This window comes from Ranitomeya variabilis, chromosome 6 (assembly GCF_051348905.1).
Source record: "Ranitomeya variabilis isolate aRanVar5 chromosome 6, aRanVar5.hap1, whole genome shotgun sequence".
Classification (NCBI taxonomy): Eukaryota; Metazoa; Chordata; class Amphibia; order Anura; family Dendrobatidae; genus Ranitomeya; species Ranitomeya variabilis.
In genome coordinates, this window is record NC_135237.1 from 440747615 (window position 1) to 440773282 (window position 25668).

At 44.4% G+C, this 25668-nt stretch overlaps 1 protein-coding gene across 1 annotated transcript in view; it reads right to left on the minus strand.

Annotated features, from left to right (window-relative positions):
- LOC143781221 (ras-related protein Rab-10-like) overlaps window positions 1–25668 on the minus strand; it is a 105717-nt gene that overhangs the window by 58395 nt on the left and 21654 nt on the right. The window lies entirely within an intron of this gene.

The window sequence follows — 25668 nt, forward strand, 5'->3', positions numbered from 1 at the left end:
GCCCGTTATTGCATTTTAATGCAATGTCACGGCGACCAAAAAACGTAATTTTGGCGTTTTGATTTTTTTCTCACTACGCCATTTAGCGGTCAGGTTAATCCTTTGTTTTTATTGATAGATCGGGCGATTCTGAACGCAGCGATACCAAATATGTGTATGTTTTTTTTTTTTTAATTGTTTTATTTTGATTGGGGCGAAAGGGGGGTGATTTAAACTTTTATATATATTTTTTTTATATTTTTAAACACTTTTTTTTAAAAAATTTTGGCATGCTTCAATAGCCTCCATAGGAGGCTAGAAGCATGCACAACTCGATCGGCTCTGCTACATAGAGGTGAAGTACAGATCACGTCTATGTAGCAGAAATCCAGGTGTACTTTGAATGCCGACCACAGGGTGGCGCTCAAAGCAATCGGCCATCAACAACCATAGAGGTCTCAAGGAGACCGCTGGTTGTTATGGCAATGCACCGCTGACCCCCGATCATGTGATGGGGGTCAGCAGTGCGAGTACTTCCGGCCGCGCGGCCGGGAGCGCTAGTTAAATGCCGCTGTCAGCGCTTGACGGCGGCATTTAACTAGTTAATGGGCGCGGGCGGATCGCGATTCCGCTCGCGCTCATTGCGCGCACATGTCAGCTGTACAAAACAGCTGACATGTCGCGGCTTTGAGGTGGGCTCACCGCCGGAGCCCACCTCAAAGCAGGGGATCTGCCAGCTGACATACTATTCCGTCAGCTGGCAGAAAGGGGTTAATATTGGACAGGGAGCTAAAATATCCATTGAATACCTCAGCAATTTGTTTGGATTCATTGATTACGAATCTTGTAGCATCCTGTATCAATTGGATAAATGTGGCTGGGGCTTTAGGATGGATGCTTCTAGCTAGAGGGCCACCACATTTGTCTGCCAATTCATAAAAGAACTGCTGTAACCTTTCATTATGTTTTGAGCAGCGTTGGTCTAGAAGTCCCTCCAGGTCATCCTTTTGCTTGTTAAAGTTAATCAAGATATCAGCAATTGGATTTTTTTATGGGATTGTTCAAGGGAATGTATTTGCTTCAAAAGATTTTCTATATCATGGGTTTTTGCTTTCTTAAGTCTAGTGCTTTCTTTGATTAGGACACCCCTAATTACAAATTTTAGAACTTGTCATTGGATGGGGAGGGGGGTATCATCCATTCCGTGATGATGCAAACACTCAGAGATGGCTTGTTCTACAGCATTTTTGGTCTTAATGTCTTCAAGAAGGTTTGGGTTTAAATGCCAATGCCATGGGCGTGGTCCAGAGGTGGGTGGCTGGAAAGTAAAGAAGATGGGAGCATGGTCTGATCAGGTCATAGTGCCCACAGAAGCAGAGGCACTCCAGCTAAGCAAATGATGACTAACAAAAAAGTAGTCGATTCTACTATATGAGTAGTGGATGTAATTTCTATCTTTAGGATGTAAGACACACAACACATGCACTGCCTGCAGTTTGAAGAGATTGTTTTCCAGGATGATAATTGTGTAGGAGGAATCGTAGACTTACCCACTGAGGAGTCCCACATCTTATCTATCATCAGGTTGAGGTCTCCCCCCAAAATCAAAAGGCCTTCCATATAACCCTCCAGTCGCCGCAGATATCTCAGCCCGGACCTCACCTGCTCTTTGTTTGGAAGATAAAAGTTAGCTAGTGTGTAGATCTGAGTATAAAAAAAGAAAGAGACCTTCAATAACAAAAAATGTCTGTTATCATCAGTTTCAAGCCTGTAGTAGGGTAAAGGGGAAATTTTTGTGAATAGCAATGCTGACCCCTTTACATTTAGAAATCGGATTTGAACTATGATACCAGGTTGTATAGTACAAGTTCTTCATTTCCTGGAAGTGATTACTTTTAAAATGGGTCTCCTGTAAGAAAAGAATTTGCACTCCTATTTTACGCGTCTAGAATTTGAGAACGTTTTTGCGGGTCATTAAATCCTCTAAGGCTACTTTCACACTTAAGTCTTTTGCCCTCCGTCGCAATCCGTCGTTATGGGCAAAAAAATGATCCTGCAAATGTGCCTGCAGGATGCGTTTTTTTGCCCATAGACTTGTATTCGCGATGGATCGCGATGGATGGGCACACGTCGCATCTGTCGTGTCACGGATCCGTCGTGTTTTGGCGGCCGCGACGCACAAAAAAACGGTCAATGTAACGTTTTTTTTGTGCGACGTGTCCGCCATTTCTGAAACTCCGCCCCCTCCTCCCCCGCTCATCACAATGGGCAGTGGATGCGTTGTAAAACTGCATCCGCAGCCCACGTTGTGCTCTAATTTACCACAACGTTCGTCGGGCCGACGGTTTGCGACGGCCCCGTACCGACGGAAGTGTGAAAGTAGCCTTACATTTAGAGAAGCAACCTTAATTCATGCCATGTCTGCTATTACCAATTTCAACTTAGGGTACCGTTACACTAAACGATTTACCAACGATCACGACCAGCGATACGACCTGGCCGTGATCGTTGGTAAGTCGTTGTGTGGTCGCTGGGGAGCTGTCACACAGTCAGCTCTCCAGCGACCAACGATGCCGAAGTCCCCGGGTAACCAGGGTAAACATCGGGTTACTAAGCGCAGGGCCGCGCTTAGTAACCCGATGTTTACCCTGGTTACCATTGTAAATGTAAAAAAAAAAAACAGTACATACTCCGCCGTCAGCTTCCCGCACTGACGGTGAGCTCCGGCCGTAAAGCACAGCACAGCGGTGACATCACCGCTGTGCTCTGCTTTTACTTTACGGCCGGCGCTCACAGTCAGTGCGGGAAGCTGACGGCGAGGGATGTGACAGACATCAGAAGGTGAGTATGTACTGTTTTTTTTTTTACATTTACAATGGTAACCAGGGTAAACATCGGGTTACTAAGCGCGGCCCTGCGCTTAGTAACCCGATGTTTACCCTGGTTACAAGCGAACACATCGCTGGATCGGTGTCACACACACCGGTCCAGCGATGACAGCGGGAGATCCAGTGACGAAATAAAGTTCCAAACGATCTGCTACGACGTACGATTCTCAGCGGGGTCCCTGATCGCATTAGCGTGTCAGACACAGCGAGATCATTAGTATATCACTGAAACGTCACGGATCGTGCCGTCGTAGCGACCAAAGTGCCACTGTGAGACGGTACCCTTAGTCTGGGTGGATGGACAAGGAAGAAAGGACAGAGATGGTGAAGATATTGGTAAAGAATGAAGATAGAAGTGGCTGAAATAAGCCTATATAGAGAATAGGCCAAATCCTCGATCCTAGGCTGAGGAGTGACTAAACTAATTTTGACATTAATGACCGGCCAAATTTTAGAAATCTGACCAGTCACTGTATGCCGTAATAACTCTGGAATGCTTCAATGGATCCCACTGATTCTGAGAATGTTTTCTCATGATTAGTGTTGAGCGATACCGTCCGATACTTGAAAGTATCGGTATCGGAAAGTATCGGCCGATACCGTCACAGTATCGGAATCCAATCCGATACCGATACCCGATACCAATACAAGTCAATGGGACTCATGTATCGGACGGTATTCCTGATGGTTCCCAGGGTCTGAAGGAGAGGAAACTCTCCTTCAGGCCCTGGGAACCATATAAATGTGTAAAAGAAAGAATTAAAATAAAAAATATCGCTATACTCACCTGTCCGACGCAGCCGGGACTTCAGCGAGGGAACCGGCAGCGTTGTTTGTTTAAAAATCGCGCTATTACTTGGTTACGTGAATTCCCGGCTTGTGATTGGTCAGGTCGGCCATGTTGCCGGGACGCGGACCAATCACAGCAAGCCGTGACGAAATTACGTCACGGCTTGCTGTGATTGGTCCGCGTCCCGGCAATATGGCCGCCCTGACCAATCACAAGCCGGGACGTCACGGGAGGCTGGACACGCGCTCATTTTAAAATGGGCGCGTGTCCAGCCTCCCGTGACGTCACGGCTTGTGATTGGTTGCGCCGCGATCAACCAATCACAAGCCGGGAGGCTGGACGCGCTCATTTTGAAATGGGCGCGTGTCCAGCCTCCCGTGACGTCACGGCTTGTGATTGGTTGCGCCGCGATCAACCAATCACAAGCCGGGAGGCTGGACGCGCTCATTTTGAAATGGGCGCGTGTCCAGCCTCCCGTGACGTCACGGCTTGTGATTGGTTGCGCCGCGATCAACCAATCACAAGCCGGGAGGCTGGACGCGCTCATTTTGAAATGGGCGCGTGTCCAGCCTCCCGGCTTGTGATTGGTTGACCGCGACGCAACCAATCACAAGCCGTGACGTCACGGGAGGCTGGACACGCGCCCTTTTTAAAATGAGCGCGTTTCCAGCCTCCCGTGACGTCACGGCTTGTGATTGGTTAATGGCGGCCATGTTGCCGGGACGCGGACCAATCACAGCAAGCCGTGACGTAATTTCGTCACGGCTTGCTGTGATTGGTCCGCGGCCCGGCAACATGGCCGCCCTGACCAATCACAAGCCGGGACTTCGCGTAACCATGTAAAAGCGGGAATTTTAAACAAACAACGCTGCCGGTTCCTGCGCTGAGGTCCCGGCTGCGTCGGACAGGTGAGTATAGCGATATTTTTTATTTTAATTCTCTATTTTACACATTTTAACATTAATGTTGTTCCGATACCCGATACCCGATACCACAAGAGTATCGGAATCCCGGTATCGGAATTCCGATACAGCAAGTATCGGCCGATACCCGATACTTGCAGCATCGGAATGCTCAACACTACTCATGATATATTGTACTTCATGATAGTGATAAAATCTGGCTTGCGTTTATTTGAGAACATATTGCAATTTTGGGGAAAATTGTGAAAAAAAAACCCAGCCAGGACCTGCTCCCAATAATCGCAAGTGGAGCAGTGCTCTTCCTGCGATTGTTAACTTGTTAAAGGGAACCTGTCACCCCCCTCAGGCGTTTGTAACTAAAAGAGCCACCTTGTGCAGCACAAATGCTGCATTCTGACAAGGTGGCTCTTTTAGTTATGATGCCTGCACATGCTGAAATAAATGTTTATAAAATGTGCCCCCTCATACCGTGAAATGTTCCCGGAGGCGGGACTTTCCTTCCTTATCAGACGCAGCACAGCCGTCACTCCGGGCCTGTGCGCGCCGGGCGCTGCATCCTCTTGCTGCATTATCGTCCCCGGCGCCTGCGCTGTAAGTATGAAGGGCAGCGCAACTGTGCACGCCCGGAAAAAAAAACGTAATGTGCAGGCACTGGGGACGATAATGCAGCAAGAGGAGGTGGCGCCCGGCACGCACAGGCCCGGAGTGACGGTTGTGCTGCGTCTGATTAGGAGGGAAAGACCCGTCTACGGGAACATTTCACGGTATGAGGGGGCACATTTTATAAATGTTTATTTCAGCGTGTGCAGGCATCATAACTAAAAGAGCCACCTTGTCATAATGCAGCATTTGTGCTGCACAAGGTGGCTCCTTTAGTTACAAATGCCTGAGGGGGGGTGACAGGTTCCCTTTAAATGCCGCTGTCAATCTCTGACAGCGGCATTTAACACATGCTGACATGCATGTATGTCATTATCTCCACCCATTGGTGTGCCCGTTATGTGATTGCAGGTCGCCGATGGTTGTTCAGGACATCCGGGGATGAGTTAAAGAACCCCATGCCTGTCAATGCTGTCACATAGCGGTGTATAGCACAAGCGATCAGACAATCACATTTTCAAGTCCCTTAAGGAGGATAACACTAAAAAGTTTAAAAAAGTTTTAAAAAATATTAACCACCCCCTATAGGTTCAAATCACCCCCTGATTTACCACATTGAAAATAAAGATATTAAAAAAAAATTAAAATGCAGTATCGCAGTGTTCAGAAAAGTCCAACCTATCAAAATATAAAAACAATTAACACAATTGGTACACACCGTAAACAGAAAAAATTCAAGAACACCAAAATTAAGCTTTTTTGGTTGCCACAATTCCATAAAAAGAAAACAAAATAATGCCTAAAATACATTCATAAATAGCCTGTGCATGCCTGAATCAAATAGCAACACGAGTAAAGCAAAAGATCACATACAGCCAGATGGCACAGATATTTGCATGCATAGTGTCAGGAGACATAAGTAAATTAAATTAGAATTGTAGTATATGCCTATAGCGGCAATGGCAATATATCTGCTATGTGTCTTGCTGCAAACATGTATAGAAAGAGAAGGGGAAGGAACAATATGAAGCACTTCAGACAATTGCAACACTATAAGGGATAGATATCCCATATCAAATAATCCCCTTTAGTTTCAATAATTTTTTATTTTCAATAACATAGTAATTGAACAACACTTTCCCTTACAAGGGAATTCAATAAGAAAAAACATACATATATTAACTCAAATTCAAAGATACAAATATGACAAGACAAGAACATGGGGAGACATAAAAGAGGGAAAATGGGGAGGGTAATGAGATGCTGCACTTTATTTCGTGATAAGCTGCAGTATATTTACCAGACAAGGATATACTATGTTCCATTTTATGAGTTCTGCCTCCCACCTCCCCGCACCCCACCCTACGCCGGCTCGACCCCAGTGTCATCAGAATCTCCCACAGGATAGAGTCTCAAATAGATAGAGTCAAGGTTTGTTCAAGATTTAAGTTCGCGTTAAGATCTATCCACGGTTTCCAAACCTGGTAGAAGGTTTCCCACACATCTTCCCTAGTCGCATGTATACGTTCATATAAGAGGATTGAATTCATTTTATCTCTAACTGTCTGGACAGAGAGAAACGGCGACCTCCAGCTGGTAGCTATATGTAGCTTAGCAGCCATAAGCAGCTGGCCTATCAGCCTGTGAAATTTATTAGTGAATCCAGGGTATTTGGCTCCCAAGAGGAATGTGGCCGGGTCAGGTTGTATTGTCCCGCCATACATTTTTCCAATTATTAATCCTACTTCCTGCCACATAGCCGAGGCTATCGGACATTCCCACCAAATATGCTTCATATCTCCCACTGCGCCACATCCTCTAAAGCATTGATCTGAAATGTTGGGGTATATAGCGTGAAGTTTACTTGGGACTTGGTATGTTCTGTGTAAGACCTTAATGGACGTCTCTGCCAGGGAGGCTTGATGACTACCCCTGGAAATTGTGTCACAGCATCGTCTCCAATTTTCCAAAGTTAGTTGGAAACCTAGATCTTCCTCCCACTGTTTCATGTATTGCAGTTTGTCAACACCATGTGCTGCATTGAGGCATCCGTACAGCAGAGAAATAGTTCCCCTTCCCAGTGGGTCATCCATGCATCTCTGTTCAAAGCCAGTCGCGCGAAAAGGGATTTTCCGTTGTAGAAACTGTTCCGCAAAATGGAAAACCTGATAGGTACGGAAGGTTTCGCTAATGGGTGGGTTGTATTTATGAAGGAATTCTTGTCTAGATAAAATTATATTAAAGGGTGAGCAGAGGTGCTTTAGAGTAGTAATTCCGTTTACTTTCCACCAAGCAAAAGAACGTGGGTCAAGTCCTGGTGGGAACATGGGGTTGCAGAAGAGGGGGGTCAGTGGGGCAGACCCAGATTGGAGTTCGAATTTAAATCTTACCTTCCTCCAAAGGATCAGGGAATGTGCTGTGAAAGGTGCTGTGATGTGTAGACTCTTTGGTAGTTTTTGTGTGGACCACATAAGGCCCGGCAAGGAAAATGGAAGTAGAAGGGACGATTCCAGGTCAACCCATCTCGGAGCACGGTTGACAGCGCAGGCATTAGTCAATTGGGCTAACTGAGCCGCTTTGTAGTACAGTGTGAAGTTAGGCATGGAAAGCCCCCCCAGTCTTCTATGTATGAACATAGTTTTTTGACGGATTCTGGGTTTTTTCCCCTGCCAGATAAATTTTGAAATTATAGAGTGAACCTCGTGTAGGGTCTCATGGGGTAATGATATGGGGAGAGAGCGGAATAAGTACAGAAATCTAGGCAAAGAGACCATTTTAATTGCATGCAATCTGCCCAACCAGGTTAATTTCATGGCAGACCATCTAGCTAAGTCAGCTCGGAGATTTTTTATTAATGGGAGATAATTCCACTTAAATAGGGTCGACTTATGAGAGGTAAGGTTGACACCGAGATAAGTTATATAGTGCTCATTCTTTGTAAATTTAAACTGGGAGATAATATTTGTTTGCATGTCCTTATTGGTGTTAAGGAATAAAGCTTCGGATTTGTCAACATTAATTTTGAGTCCTGAGATCGACTCAAATTTACGTAAAACTGAAAATAAATTTGGGAGAGTGGTGAGTGGGCTAGATAGAGTCAACAGTAAATCATCTGCAAATAAGCTTGCCTTATACTGTGCGCCAAGTCCTATAGGCCCAAGTATGTTTGGATTAAGCCTTATTGCCTCGGCTAGCGGTTCCATGGCCATGGCAAACAGGGCTGGAGAAAGTGGACAGCCCTGCCTCGTCCCCCTTTGTATGTTGATAGGAGTAGGTTTAGTTGACGGGAGTTTCAGATAGGCTGTAGGACTGTCGTACAATAGTTGGAGGCATGAAATAAGGGTGCGAGGGATGCCAAATCTGGAAAGGACTTCAAATAAATAGGACCACGAGACCGAGTCGAAAGCTTTTTCTATGTCTAAAGCTAATAGTAGTAGGGGTTGCTTATGGTAGTTTGCTGAATGTATAATATTTAGATTTCTTCTAATATTATCGGGACCTTGTCTATTAGGTATGAACCCCACTTGGTCACGGTGGATAAGGGTGGGTAGAAATTTGTTGAGCCTAGTGGTAATAATGGATGTAAAGAGTTTGAGGTCAACATTTAGCAATGATATAGGTCTATAATTCTTGGGAAGGAGGTGGTCTTTCTTTGGTTTGGGGATTACCGTCACATGGGCAATATAGAATTCAGGGGGCATCTGGGTGCCATTTAGTAGAGCGTTACAGTAAGTTTTAATGTATGGTATGAGGATGTTTGTAAGTTTCTTGTAATATAGTGCCGTGAGGCCGTCAGGTCCGGGAGCTTTGTTTTTTTTTAGGTTTTTAATTACTGCAGAAATTTCATCCTCAGATATTGGTGCATGCAGTTGGTCTAGCGAGGAGTTGGGAATTTTAGGTAATTTCAATTCATCTAGGAAGGAGGATAAGGATTGCGGTGAAGGAGTCTGTGGGGAGGTATATAGTTTCTGATAGTAGTCTCGGAATGTTTCGTATACTATATCCGGGTGTGCGGAAATTTTGCCTTTGGAGTCTTTGATGGAGGTGACATTATTTAAAGATTCTCTGCATCTTAGTCTACGTGCTAACATGCCAGAAGGTTTATTTGCATATTTATAAAAAGTTGACTTGGTCCATGTTAACGCTCTCTCTGTTTTGTTCGTAAGAATAGCGTCTAATTGTAGCTTAGTGTCTCTGATTTGTTTAATCAGAAAGAGGGAAGTGGTGGCCTGGTTAGCAAGTTCGAGTTTCATAAGTTTAGTCTCTAAGCGCGTTTGTAATTCAGATCTTTGTTTCTTTTTATTGGACGCAATTTTGATTAGGGAGCCAGTAATAAATTTTTTATGTGCCATCCACACTACTCCAGGAGAGGTGTCATCAGTGGAATTAGTCTGGAAATACAGTCTCAACTCCTCTTTAATTTTAGAGAGTATAACAGGGTCAGTAAGTAAGGATTCGTTCAGTCTCCATTTGAATAGTTTAGAAGTGGTAACATTGAATTTAAATGTTGATAGGACAACATCATGGTCAGACCATGATGATGGAATATGACGAGAGAATAGGACAGACGGGATCGTTCTTGCAGTAGTTAAGTGTAGGTCTATTCGAGAGTAGGACTGGTGTGCAGGTGAGAAGTATGTGTAGCCTTTTACAGGACCGTTTAGTTCCCTCCATACATCGACCAGGCAATTGTCTTTTATTAGGTGTTGGATTTTCTTTTTGTCAGCTTTTGTTAAATCCAATCGTTTCTGAGCGCTGCTATCTAATTTAGGATTAATGATAAAGTTAAAGTCGCCGCACCAGATAAGGTGGTCGTACGTAAGAGTGGCTAATTTTGATATAATTAGCTGGAAGACCAATCTCTGGGAAGATGCGGGTAAATAGCTATTAACAATGCAAATTGTCTGATTTTGTGATGTTCCAAGAGTAATAAGGAATCTGCCCTCTGAGTCCGAATGTGTGCTGATGAGCTGAAATGGGAAGTTATTCCTAATGAAAGTGGCGACACCTCTCGTTTTTTTATCCCAGTTGGACATATAGTATTGTGAATATTTGGCATCAAAGTGCTTAGGGTGGGAGGAGGTGGAAAAATGGGTCTCCTGGAGACAAATAATGTCTGGTGCGTGTTTTAAGTAATCAAGAAAAGCTTTCTTACGTTTAATGGGTGAGTTGAACCCTCTGACATTATGAGAAATAACATTACACATTTTTCAGTGAATATTTACCGCTGAAGAATGAGGAGGCTAGGGCAGGAACCAGAATCGTATGTCCAATTAGCAAACGTTGAATTAATTGGTAAGTGCAGTGATGATCTCTGTGGGAAAACAATAGGAAGGAAACAGACTGTGGGGAGACAAAGACAAACATAACAGTTAATAATAACAAACGGATATCATATCCGAGAAGTATGGCGATCTGGTTTACCATATTAAGTGGAGTACCAGGTGTCGCCAAGTTTAGGCAGCATGTTGTAGACCCGACATTTAGGCCCTTGGAAGAGTAATATGTGTAGAGGGGAAAGGGATAGGAAGAAGCAGGAGAGAGATGGAAGGAAGAGAAGAGAAAAAAAAAAAAAAAAAAGGGAGGGGGAGGAAAGGGAGATGGAAGGTGAGGGGGGGAGGGAAGAGGGAAGGGAGGGGGAAGAGGGAAGGGAGAGGGAAGAGGGGAGGCAGGGGGGAGGGGGAAGAGGGAAGGGGGAGAGGGGGAAGAGGGAAGGGCGTGAGGAGGGGGAAGAGGGAAGGGCGTGAGGAGGGGGAAGAGGGAAGGGAGGGGGGAGGGGGAAGAGGGAAGGGAGGGGGAAGAGGGGTGGGAGGGGGGAGGGGAAAAGAAGGGGGGAGACGGGACGGAGAAAGAGAGGGGTAGGGGGGGAAATGGGCGAGAGGGGGAGGAGGTGGGGGGTGAGGTAAGAAAGGATAGGGTGAGGAGAGAAGGGAAAAGGAGGGAGAGGAAGAAGAAAAGGAGAAAACTGCAGTATGGGAATTATTTGGGAGGAAGTAGGGGGAGATCAGAGCAGAGTAAAGTAGGGGAAGGATAGGGTCAATTAGGGATGCAGCAATCTGGTGGGCCACTTACAATTAATGTCAAAATAGAATATCTATATGAACATTTAGTATACAACTACTAACTCTGGAGGGCAGAGAGGAGAGGCAGTTAAGAGCCATCATCCCCTTCCCCCTCAATTCCAGGAGCAATCAGGATAAACAGTAACGGCCTGCTCCGCCCCTCGGAAATCAAGATGGATGATCTTGTAATTTGGACATATCAGACGACCCGTGCGTTTTGGCTCCTTGTGCTGGGAGTGTTTTGCCATTCTCTTGATGGTCTTGGTTTTCTCTGTGGCATGGCTGAAGTCTCTATAGAAATCGGGATCCCAGCTTTAAGCATGGCTTGTTTCCCTTCTTCTAGTGTACGGCAGGTGTACAGTTGAGAGTTATATGTAAAGATGAGGGCAAAGGGGAAGTTCCATCTGTATTTGATCTGCGCCGTCTGCAAGGCCGATGTTACTGGTTTGAGGGATCTCAAGGGTGGTTGATGCGATATCCGCGTAGATATGTACTGAAGATGGTAGTCCCGGCAGGTCTGGATTTTCACGTGCAGCATTCAGGATTAGATCTCGAGCCTCCTCATAATGTAGTTTTAGGATCACATCCCTGGGTATATCATTATGACGTGGTCTGCCCAGGGCTCTATGGATTCTGGTGATATGCAGCATGGATTGATCTGTGTCAGGGAGCAGCGCGGTAAAGAGGGCAGTAGCAGTGTCTTTGAGAGCTACAATATTTTCGGGAAGTCCCCTGATCCGCAGATTACCCCGACGTGATCTGTTCTCATAGTCTTCGCATCGGAGTTCCAGTTCTGCGACACGTTCTGCGTGTAGTTTGAGGGTTTCGCGATCTTCTTCCAACGCATCTGCAGTGGCGTCCATCTTTTCCTCCAGGGCCACCGTACGCTGCATAATATCCTGTATCTGAGAAGAGATCTTCTGCATGGCTGAAGTAAGCTCAGATCGAAAAGTCTCTTGCAAGGATTTGGTAAGGGTTGCCGTGGAGATCGTTGTCTCCATATGGGGACTGGTCTCATCTTGGTCCAGTATATCTCCTGTGTTTCCTGTAGAGACCGAGGGAAGAGGAGTCGTAGTAGTCATCTTGGAAATGCTGCTACTCTGAAGAAGGTCTGCAATATTGCGGCCTGGTGTTTGTGTCGCACCTCCCTTCCTAGGCATCGTCAGGAGGGTCTCCTGAGGGAGCAGTGAGTCCAGTTGCGGTGTGCTTGGCGTAATTCAGGTGCTGATTAGGGCCTAAATAAGTAAGTCGGGTAGCGGAGATCAGCAAGATATAACTATCATCGCTGAAAGCCGCACATGCGCCTCCAAGAAGAGGATTTTTTAGATAATCCTCATAGTGTGCACAGAATTAGAGCCCAACATGGACACTAGGTGTCACTATTGTAGCAGTGGGGGCAAACAGTGGCTAGTTGAGTCTTTTTTGTATATTATAAAATGTACTTCTAGTTCCGATATTGGGCACCAGATGTCGCTAGATGTCTGTCAAGTAGTGGAGAAAATCAGTCTAGGAGATAGTCCATTTCTCAATGTAGTAAGAAATTACTGTAGAAATTGAGTTGCAGCTGAATATAAACAAAAAGGTATGGGAGAGCAGGAAATGAAGATCCTCCACAAAATACTCCGGGATCAAGTCCAACCTTGTGTCCACTAAGGGGAGTTATTTTTATGATTTTTAATTAGTTAAATTCAATGAGTAACTAGTGCTAGGCAGGAGCTCCATAAAGATGTGACTGTTCCTCCTAACTCATAGTTGTTAACTCCCTCGGGCTGTATTTTTGTCTCCCTGCAAGATGGTGACTATTGGCGCCAAAAAAAAAAAAGAGAGATCAGGGAGAGGGAGAGCATGTATGGCGCTCCCAGGGTCTTGCATGCACTGCAGCCAGTCACCCCACCTCGGACACCGAACCGGCAGGTGAGTGATCACTTAGAAGGTGAAGCGGGGTCTCCCCGTTGGTGACCGGGGCCACAGTCTGTCTGTCATATATTGCAGTGCTCCGGTGTTAAGATGGCCGCCGCGTCTTCTAACTGCTGCCGACCGCCCGCTCTAATTGCTCCCCACTCACCGGATCTTCTCAGGGCAGCGCCGCGATCCCGGGCGTGCTCCCTCGCGCCGGCACTCACACCGCTGCTCCTCTGCCACCGGAGCAGTGCGCTTCTGCCTCTGGGTTCCAGCCCACGTGTAGCGATGGCGGCTCACAGTGGAGGCGCTCCGTCTCTCGTCGGCGCGGCGGGCACCGGTAAGTGTGTCAGCCCGGGTGTGTGTGGGACACCGTGGATCCTTCAATCTGGGGTCCGCCGGGCGAAAAAAGCCTATTTCCACCCTATTTTCCAAAAGGGACCGAGGAGCACTTCCAAGGCACGTCTGCTCCCAAATAATCCCCTTTAGTGCCATGTCGCAGCAGGCAGTATCGATAGACAATGAAGTGATAACATAAGACCAATTTTAGTATGATAAAATGTAAGTATCCATTGTTGCAACCAAGGCAGCACACCAGCCTGTGTCCCCAAAGTGCATTTCACATGTTTTGCTTCCTCAGGGGGCATGAGAATTGTGTTTTTTCACAATTTAACCTCAGTTGGAATTACGGTATACCATCTGGTAAAATTAATGGTGACATTCAAAAGGACAACTCCTCCAACAAAAAGCAAGCCCTCACATGTCAATTGTGGACAGAACAATAAAAGTTACGGTTCTGAGAAGAAAATGGAAACGCAAAATCGGAAATTAGCTGTGATGTGAAGGGGTTAAACCAGTTAGTCATACTGTGCAAAATAATTAATAAACAACATTTCCCATATGCCTACTTTACATCTGCATCATTTTTCAAAACGTGATTTTATTTTTGTTAGAAGGGTTAAAAGTTTAGCAGCAATTTCTAATTTTTTCAACAAATTTACAATACCTGTGTCTTTAGGGACCTATTCAGATTTCAATGGACTTTGAGGGGCCTATATATTGGAATCTCCCCAAAAAGCGATGGCATTTTAAAAACCGAACCCCTCAATTACTTTTAACTGTTCAGGTGCTTCACAGCAATTAATTCAATATGGAATGAAAGAAACAAATACAATTTACCTCAAAAATATTGCTTCAGCTTCAAATTTTCATTTTTGCAAGAGCTAAAACCAAAAAGTGGACCCCACAGTTTGTTACTCACTTTCTTACGAGCGCAGCGATACCCCTCATGCAGTGAAAAAGTTCTGTTTGACAAAACGGCAGAGCTCGGAGCGAAAGGAGCAATATTTGATTTTTGGAACACAAATTGGCTGAAATAGATTGCAGGAGACATGTTAAATTTACAGAGCCTCTAAGGTGCCAAAACCGCAGAAACCCCCACATCTGACCCTATTTTGGAGACTACACCCCTCAAGGATTCTATCCATAGGTATAGTGAGCAATTTGAACCCACAGGTAAAACACAGAATTTGAAAACAATAGGTCGTCATATTGAATATGTCGTCATAGCGTCATAATTTTTTGGTGGCTTTTGGAAAAACCGTAATAACAAAGAATGAAAGACATAAAAGTGCCCACTGCTAAATAGAAATTAATATTCGCTGCTCTCCATGCCCATGGGAGTGGAGATCTGTGAATATTCATTTCTCTTTTATAGTGGATACGCTGTTAGCCGCAGCCACCGACTTCCTGCAGTTGCCGGGCGATCACGTGTGCCCGCTATTAAAGAGAATAAATATTCACTGCTCATCACGCCCATGGAAGTGCATAGAATGGTTTATGCTTTTTTTATTTTTTTTTTAATGTTTTTCTGATGGGGCCATACATACCAGAATAGGGATGAGGTGGTCATTCATACCAGGATGGGGATGTGGTCATGCATACTGACGTCATCAAGCAGCGCGCGCCTGTGTCAGACAGAACGTGCTGGGCAAGAAGCATAGGACGGATCCCTGCAGCTCCGCTACACTGCCATTTTTCCTGCACATGACATTATTAGCCGCCGTGCAGGGTCCCCCCTCCACCACAAGGACCCGGTGCAGCTGCATCGTCTGTCTTGGCGGTATGTCTGCCCTTGGCTGTTCGTGTACTTGGAATGAAGGAGAGAGGTTCTTCTGTTGTGAATTCTGTTGTGGGTTCTGCTCTTAGGCTCCCTCCGGTGGTTATAAGTGGTAGTGCTGCTGTTTGTCCTTCACAACAGTCATCAGCTGCTTCCACTTTGGACGGGGCTATTTAGTCTGGCTCCTTCCTTTAGTGAGTGCCAGTTGTCCATTGTTTTCTAGGGATCCACATCTCTGCTTGGTTTCTCCTTCTGGATTGTCCAAATCATCAAAGATAAGTCCTGGCTGTTTTTGCAGTCCACATGCGGTGGACTTAATAGTTCTGTGAATTGCTATGTTTTTTCTTGTCCAGCTTTGTCTGTGTTAAGATTTACTCAGCCAAGTTGGAAGCTCTGGAGTGACAGAGTTACCCTCCATGCCTTTAGTTAGGTGTGGAGATTTTTGTATTCTCTGTGGTGGATTTTGTAGTATTTTTTATACTGACCGCACAGTACTCTTTCCTGTCTTTTCTTTCTAGGTAGCGTGGCCTCCTTTGCTAAATTCTGTTTTCAGTTTGCGTTTGTACTTTCCCTCTCCTCTCACAGTCAATATTTGTGGGGGGCTGCCTTTCCTTTGGGAATTTTCTCTGAGGCAAGATAGTATTCCTGTTTCTTTCTTTAGGTGTAATTAGTCCTCCGGCCGTGACGAGGTGTCTAGAGAGTGACAGGAACATCCCACGGCTACTTCTAGTTGATGTGTTAAGTTCAGGGTCTGCGGTCAGTATAGAGGCCACCTACTCCAGAGCTCGTCCATGCTGCTCCTAGGCCACCAGTGCATAACATTCTTCTACCATACATTATGCCACCCCACCCAGGACCATTCACTAATGAAGTCCTCGTTATGGCTTTGCCTACATAGTCTCTAGATCAATTTCTGCCAATCATTATGTTCAAGTCAAAAGCTTGACACATCACTGAAGAGTACAGAAAGATGGTGTCCAGTACTCTCAAAGTGATGGAAAGAGTCTCACAGTTCTAAAAGTAACGTTTCGATCTGTATCCCAGACAAAACAAAAATATGAAAATAACAGAAAATAACATATCAGAAAAATACAGACATGAAATAAAAACAGATAATTGTACAAAGTGCAGATCAATGCCAACTGAGCACATAATGCTCATAAAAGAACTAATAGGGGTTGCATTGAAGTTCATGAAGTTTACATGACATGACAGGATTCATAATATACTTATCATTGACTTTATAACATCATGAAGAGATAAAGAAAAGCTGGACTGAGAATCACTCCTGTGAATGTAAAAGCATAGAGAAGTAAATAGACTAAAAGAAAAAAAAAAAGAGTGTAGACCCCAATTCCAGCCTCCATTGTCATCTTGCTCTGTCTAATGATAGCCTTTTGAGTGGTGATGTTTGGTCAATGGAATACCTATAGCTGCATGTATGGTTCGTAGCCCAAAGGTACACTAACAGCTCGGCATTAAATTGATTTGACAATTAAACCAGTGGTACAGCCATTTCTCCAAAGTGTTCCATGAGCCGTTCTTCAAGTCAACAGACTTGTCTCCCATTAAACCCATCTAGGACGACATTAGTCAGCAATTGCAAGGACAACCATTAGGCCATGTGCACACGTTCAGGATTTTTCGCGTTTTTTTCGCGTTTTTTCGCTATAAAAACGTGAAAAAAACGCTAACCTATGCCTCCTATTATTTAGAGTGTATTCCGCATTTTTTGTGCAAATGTTACAATTTTTTCCGCGAAAAAAATCGCATCGCGGAAAAAAAAGCAACATGTTCATTAAAAATGCGGAATTGCGGGGATTCCGCACACCTAGGAGTGCATTGATCTGCTTACTTCCCGCACGGGGCTGTGCACACCATGCGAGAAGTAAGCAGATTATGTGCGGTTGGTACCCAGGGTGGAGGAGAGGAGACTCTCCTCCACGGACTGGGCACCATATAATTGGTCAAAAAAAAAAGAATTAAAATAAAAAATAGTCATATACTCACCTTCGATGGCCCCGGAGTGTTCCCGCCTCTCACCGCTGCATGCTGCCGCTTCTGTTCCTATAGATGGTGTGGTTCAGGACCTGCGATGACGTCACTGTCTTGTGATTGGTTACGTGACCGCTCGCGACCAATCACAAGCCGTGACGTCACCGAAGGTCCTGAACCACACCGGCATCTATAGGAACGGAGGCTGCAGAGGGTGAGTATAACCATTTTTTTATTTTTTTTATTATTTTTAAACATTCTATCTTTTACTATAGATGCTGCATAGGCAGCATCTATAGTAAAAAGTTGGTCACACTTGTCAAACAGTATGTTTGACAAGTGTGACCAACCTGTCAGTCAGTTTTCCAAGCGATGCTACAAATCGCTTGGAAAACTTTAGCATTCTGCAAGCTAATTACGCTTGCAAAATGCTAAAAAAAAACGTGAAAAAAACGAAAAAAAAAAACGCAAAAAAAAAATGCGGATTTCTTGCAGAAAATTTCCGGTTTTCTTCAGGAAATTTCTGCAAGAAATCCGGACGTGTGCACATACCCTTAGCCCCTTCACAACCTTTTACATATGTTTACTGATGTAATTAGCCATCATGTGCCTTTAAAGGGAACCTGTCAGCAGGATTGTGCACAGTAACCTACAGGCAGTGTCAGGTCGGCGCCATTATACTGATTACAATGATACCTTGGTTGATGAAATCCGTCTTGTGGTTTTTAATCTTTATTTTCAGTTTTGTGTTAATGATATGCTCATGCCCTGGGGCGGCCTGTTGGGGGCTTCATGTGGTGCTCTGACTAGATATTCATAATGCAGACTGCTGACAGCTCACTGATCCCTCACTGACCTACCTCCTAGTTTGCATAATGAATACCTGTACATACTGAAGAAGAAAAACCAAAAACGTTTCTGCAGGCAGCTGCCAGCCTGGGCACCTGTGCTACAGCATAATCACATGTTTAGTGTCCAGTCAATAAATATTCTTGATGTTATTGAGCAAGTGCAAAATTAAAAAAAATCAATTTGAAAATGGCGCCTGCGCAGTAGCAGCTATCGGTGTGTATTGAGATCCAATAGCTGCAATTGCGCAGCCAGCGCCATCTTGCTGGAAAAGAAAAAAAATTGTCCTCCTCCAAGAAGGCGCTGTCCACGCCTGCGCAGTAGCAGCTCTTGACAATCGCAGAGGATCAGTGACCTGTCAGCAGGCTGCATTATGAATACCTAATGAGAGCACCACATAAAGACCCCCCCCCTCCAGGCCTGCCCTAGGGCACGAGCGAGCATATCATTAGCACAAAATTGAAAATAAAGATTAATCCCTTAACCCCCGGAGCTTTTTTTGGGTTTTGTGTGTTCGTTTTTCGCCCCCCTCCTTCCCAAAGCCATATCTTTTACATTTTTCAGTCAATATGGCCATGTGAGGGCTTATTTTTGGGGGGACAAGTTGTACTTTTGAACGACACCATTGGTTTTACCATGGCTTGTACTAGAGGGCTACGTGCACACGCTGCGGATTTTGCTGCGGATCCGCAGCTGCGGGTCCGCAGCAGTTTCCCATGAGTTTACAGTACAATGTAAACATAAGGGTGAATGACCTCGGGGAGAACAAAACATCCAACATCATGGAGACACCATCACGTTTCTCAACGCAGTGATCCAGAACACTGCCCCCATCCCTAAAGGGAAATATGCAAATGCATGTAGAAAAGCCGCAGAGACACCATCACGTGTTTCTCAACGCAAGCAATGAATAGCCAGGTCTTTCACCGGGAAGGAACAACCATGGGAAGGACAGCATCCAATAAAGGAAAACCACCTATGCCAAAACATGGTATCCATCCACAGACAGCTGTTTCGGGGTATTTGCCCTTCATCAGTACTCCACACTGATGAGGGGCAAATACCCCGTCTGTCTGTGGATGGACACCATGTTTTGGCATAGGTGGTTTTCCTTTATTGGATGCTGCCCTTCCCGTGGTTGTTCTTTCCCGGTGAAAGACCTGGCTATTCATTGCTTGCATTGAGAAACATGTGATGGTGTCTCTGTGGCTTTTCTACATGCATTTGCATATTTCCCTTTAGGGATGGGGGCAGTGTTCTGGATCACTGCGTTGAGAAACACGTGATGGTGTCTCCGCGGTGTTGGATGTTTTGATCTCCCCGAGGTCATTCACCCTTATATTTATAGTCTTTTCACTAGGCACTGCTCCTAATAGTCAGTTTCCTACTCCACACTGATGAGGGGCAAATACCCCGAAACAGCTGTCTGTGGATGGATACCATGTTTTGGCATAGCTGGTTTTCCTTTATTGGATGCTGCCCTTCTCGTGGTTGTTCCTTCCCGGTGAAAGACCTGGCTATTCATTGCTTGCATTGAAAAACACGTGATGGTGTATCCGCGGCTTTTCTACATGCATTTACAGTACAATGTAAACCTATGAAAAACAAAAAACGCTGTGCACATGCTGCGGAAAAAACGCGCGGAAACGCAGCGGTTTACATTCCGCAGCATGTCACTTCTTTCTGCGGATTCCGCAGCGGTTTTACAGCGGCTTCTATAGAAAACCGCAGTTTTAATCGCAGTGAAATCCGCAGAAACACCGCGGTAAATCCGCAATAAATCTGCAGCAAAAACTCAGCGTTTTTGCCCTGCAGATTTATCAAATCTGCTGCGGAAAAATCCGCAGTGGACCATTCTACATGTGCACATAGCCGAAAACGGGAAAAAAATTCCAAGTGTGGTGAAATTGCAAAAAAAGTACAATCCCACATTTGTTTTTTGTTTGGCTTTTTTGCTAGGTTCACTAAATGCTAAAACTGACATGTCATTATGATTCTCCAGGTCATTACGAGTTCATAGACACCAAACATGTCTAGGTTATTTTTTATCTAAGTGGCAAAAAAAATTCCAAACTTTGCTAAAAATAAATTGAAAAAATTGCGCTATTATCTGATACCCGTAGCGTCTCCATTTTTCGGGATCTGGGGTCAGGTGAGGGCTTATTTTTTGCGTGCCGAGCTGACATTTTTAATACCATTTTGGTGCAGATACGTTCTTTTGATCGCCCGTTATTGCATTGTAATGCAATGTCGTGGCAACCAAAAAAACCATAATTCTGGCATTTTTAATTTTTTTTCTCACTACACCGTTTAGTGATCAGGTTAATTCTTTAATTGCTATTGATAGATCGGGAGATTTGAACGTGGCGATACCAAATATTTGTATGTTTGGTTTTTTTTTTGGTTTACTCTGAATGGGGCAAAAAGGGGGTGATTTGAACTTTTATATTTTTTTCATATTTTTAAAAAAACTTTTTTTACTTTTTACTCCATGGGAGGCTAGAAGCTGGCATAGCCTGATCGGCTCTGCTCATAGGGGCGATGCTCAGAGCTATCTGGCATCAATAACCACACAGGTCTCCAGGAGACCTCTGGTTGCCATGTCGATGAACCGCTGATCCCCAATCACGTGACGGAGGTCAGCGGTGCGTGCATTTCCGGCCGGATGCGTTTGTTAAATGCCGCTGTCAGAGTTTGACAACGGCATTTAACTAGTTAATAGGAGCGGGCGGATCGCAATTCCGCTCGAGCCTATTGCGGGCACATGCCAGTTGTTCAAAACCCCTGACATATCCCGGCTTTGATGCGGGCTCACCGCCGGAGCCCGCATCAATGGAGAGGTTCAGCCATCGGACGTACTATTCCATATGATGGCAGAAAAGGGTTCAAAAAACACAATATGGATTTCTTCAACCAAGGTATCATTTTAATCAGTATAACGGTGCTGACCTGACACTGTCTGTAGGTTACTGTGCACAATCCTCCTGACAGGTTACCTTTAACAGCCATGGAGTGGTGCTCTGCCCGCAGCTATTAACCAGTTAAATCTCGCAATCACTGACAGAGGGGTTTAACACGCACTGGATGGAAGCACGTCATTCATCTCGTCCCCCGCCACGTGATCGCGGGGCGCCAATGGGTTGTCATGACCGCCAGGGATCTGCTGATGACCACAGTGACGGTCGTTACAATCCTGTGAATGCCGGCTCGTGGTTGGCAGTCATAGGTGATTGTAATTTCTGTTATATATCAGACAATCGCAGTTTCAACTCTCCTACGAGGACTATTAAATTCAGTGAAAAGTTAAAAAATAAAATCTGAAAAAAAAATCAGTTCAAATAGCCCCCTTTTGCCCAATAACACATAACATAATTAAAAAAAATACATACACATGGTCAAAATTGTTGGTACCCCTCGTTTAATGACAGAAAAACCCACAATGGTCACAGAAATAACTTGAATCTGACAAAAGTAATAATAAATAAAAAATCTATGAAAATGAGCAAATGAAAGTCAGACATTGCTTTTCAACTATGCTTCCACATAACTTAAAAAATATACATATAACTCATGAAATAGACCTGGACAGAAATGATGGTAACTTAATATTTTGTTGCACCTTTTGAGGCAATCAAACGATTCCTGTAACTGTCAATGAGACTTCTGCACCTCTCAACAGGTATCTTGGCCCACTCCTCAAGAGCAAACTGCTCCAGTTGTCTTGCGTTTGAAGGTTGCCTTTTCCAGACGGCATGTTCCAGCTCCTTCTAAAGATGCTCAATACTATTTAGGTCAGGGCTCATAAGTCACTTAAGAATAGTCCAATGTTTTCCTCTTAGCCATTCTTGGGTGTTTTTAGTTGTATGTTTTGGGTCATTATCCTGTTGCAAGACCCATGACCTGCGACTGAGACCAAGCTTTCTGACACTGGGCAGCACATTTCTCTCTAGAATCCCTTGATAGTTTTGAGATTTCATTGTACCCGGCACAGATTCTAGACACTGTGCCAGATGCGGCAAAGCAGCTCCAGAACATAACAGAGCCTCCTCCATGTTTCACAGTAGGGACAGTGTTCTTTTCTTGATATGCTTCATTTTTCCGTCTGTGAACATAGAGCTTATGTGCCTTGTTCCATTTTTGTCTCATCTGGCCACAGGACATTCTCCCAGAAGCTTTGTGGCTTGTCAACATGTAGTTTGGCAAATTCCAGTCTGGCTTTTTTATGATTTTTTTTCAACAATGGTGTCCTCCTTGGTCGTCTCCCATGAAGTCCACTTTTGCTCATACAACGACAGATGGCGCGATCTGACATTGATGTGTTTTGAGCTTGAAGTTCACCTTTAATCTGTTAAGTTTTTCTGGGCTCTTTTGTTACCATTCGTATTATCCAGCTCTTTGATTTGTCATCAATTTTCCTCCTGCGGCCATGTCCAGGGAGGTTGGCTACAGTCCCTTGGATCTTACATTTCTGAATAATATGTGCAACTGTAGTCACAGGAACATCAAGCTGCCTGGATATGGTCATATAACTTTTACCTTTAACATGTTGGTCTATAATTTTCTTTCTAATCTCCTGTGCAACTCTTTCCTTCGCTTCTAGTGATGAGCGAATATACTCGTTACTCGAGATTTCCCGAGCACGCTCGGGTGACCTCCGAGTATTCTTTAGTGCTCGGAGATTTAGTTTTCCTCACGTCAGCTGAATGATTCACATCTGTTAGGCAGCTTGATTACATGTGGGGATTCCCTAGCAACCAGGCAACCCCCATATGTACTTATGCTGGCTAACAGATATAAAACATTCAGCTGCGGCGATGAAAACTAAATCCCCGAGCACTAAAAAATACTTGGAGGACACCCAAGTGTGCTCGGGAAATCTCGAGTAATGAGTATATTCGCTCATCACTATTCGCTTCCTCTGGTCCATGTTGAGTGTGATACACACCGTGTCACCAAACAGCACAGTGAGTATCTGTAGCCCTATATACAGGAGCCCACTCACTGATTCCAAGATTGTAAACACTTGTGATGCTAGTTAGTGGACACACCTTGATTTAACATGTTCCTTTTGTCACATTTTTTTCAGGGGTACCATCATTTCTGTCCACGCCTATTTCATGAGTTTTATTATTTTTTTTAATTTGTTTATTTTCATAGACTTTTTATTTATTATTACATTTGTCAGATTCAAGTTATTTCTGTGACCATTGTGGGTTTTTCTGTCATTAAACAAGGGGTACTAACAATTTTGACCACGTGTGTATTTTGCATTGCTGAGTTCGTAAAAGTCCGATCAAAGTATAAAATAAATTAATCTGATCGGTAAACGGTGTAAGGAGAAAAAAAGAAATCAAAACACCAGAATAAAATTTTTTTTGCACCTGCAACATTGCAATAAGAGGCGATCAAAACATTGTATCTACTCCAAACTGGTGTCAAATAAAAAACGTCAGCTTAGGGCGCATAAAATAAGCCCTCACCCAGCCCCACAGGCCAAAAACGCTACAGGTCTCGGAAAATGGTGACATAATTCAGAAATGTGAAACATTTTTTGGCTTATGTTCAAAAACTGAAAATCACAAGGTCATAAAGGAGTTCAAAAATATCAGCCAAAGCAGGTAAAGTGCCTGTATTTCTGTGTATGGTGCTTTTACTCAATACAGAAATAGAGAAGTTTTTGAAAAATTTGCTTCAATTTTTTCTTCATTTACATATCACGAACATGTCTATTGATCCTGGGATTTTCATATTGGTGTTGCAATTTAAATTTTGAGGATTGTATATATAGCCAATGATGTAGATAATTAAAAATGGTGTAAAATAAAAATAAGGGGCCTGATTCACACTTGCATTGGCACCATTTAGTTTTTATCTAGTTTTTACAGTTTTCAACTGTAAATCACTTGCATTTTATTCTTCTTCCAGTCATCCTCAGGGGGATTTTATGTACAGTATATCTGAAGCTCCGATTCATCATTTGATGTTTTCTTGAAGTAATTTTTCTTTTATTGTCTTGACATATCCTTGCTGTTCTTTTGCACCAAGTTCCTCAAAATGACACACGTGGCTCATGAATTTTACACAAAGTCAAAATTAGTAATTTTTGTATTTATTATTACTATTATAGCACCATTTATTCCTTGGCTCTTTACATGTGAAAAGGGTATACATAGCAAAAAACAAGTACAATAATCTAAAGCAAAATGAGTCACCGACTAGTACAGGAGGAGAGAGGACCCTGCCCGTGAGGACTCACAATCTACAAGGGATGGGTGAGGATACAGTAGGTGAGGGTAGAGCTGGTCGTGCAGCGGTTTGGTGGAACCAGGGTTACTGCAGGTTGTAGGCTTGTCGGAAGAGGCGAGTCTTCAGGTTCCTTTTGAAGGTTTCCACGGTAGGCGAGTCCGATATGTTGGGGTAGAGAGTTCCATAGTACAAGGGAGAGAGCAAGGGAGAGGGATTGTGGGAAGAAGAGATAAGAGGGGAGTAGAGAAGGAGAACTTGTGAGGATCAGAGATTGTGTGCAGGTAAGTACTGGGAGACGAGGTCACAGATGTATTGAGGAGACAGGTTGTGGATGGCTTTGTATGTCATTGTTAGGGTTTTGAACTGGAGTATCTGGGCAACTGAGAGCCACTGATTGAGAGAGAAGAGAGGTTGGAGAATAGCTGGGGGGGACAGATGGATTCATTGGGCTGAAGAGTTTAAGATATATTGAAGGGGTGCAACAGTCTTAGAGGGGAGGCCACAAAGCAGGAGGTTGCAGTAGTCGAATTGGCAGATGATGAGGGCATGTACTATTGTTTTTGCAGATTCTTGGTTGAAGAATGTGTGGATCGGGGATATATTTTTGAGTTGGAGTCGTCAGGAAGTGGAAAGGGCTTGGATGTGTGGTTTTAAGGAGATATCAGAGTCAAGGGTTACCCCGAGGCAGGGAACTTGCAGGACTGAGCAGAGTAGGCAGCCATTGACTTTGATGGATAGGTCTGATAGGGCAGGGGGTTGAATGAGATGGTGGAAAGATGATGAATTCTGTTTTAGCCATGTTAAGTTTTAGAAATCTAGCAGAGAAGAAAGGTAAAATAGAGGACAGACATTGCGGGATTCTGGTTAGTAATGAGGTAATATCTGGTCCAGAGATGTAGATCTGTGTGTCATCAGCATAGAGATGATACTGAAAGCGTGAGGCTCTATGAGCTGGCCCAGGCCGAAGGTGTAGATGGATAAGAGTAGGGGTCCTAGAACTCAACGTTGGGGGGGCACCCACAGAGAGGGGGTGAGATGAAGAGGTGTTGTGTGAGTGGGAGACGCTGAATTTCCGGTCTGTTAGGTATGAGGAGATCCAAGATATGGCCAAGTCTGTGATGCTAAGGGATGAGAGAATCTGTAGTAAGTGGGAATGGTCCACTGTGTCGAAGGCAGATGACAGGTCTAGGAGGAGGACAGAGTAGTATTGCTTGGATTTGGCAGTTAGTAGGTCATTGGTGACTTTGGGAACGGCAGTTTCAATGGAATGGTGCTGTCGGAAGCCAGATTGTAAGCGGTCAAAGAGGGAGCAGGAGGA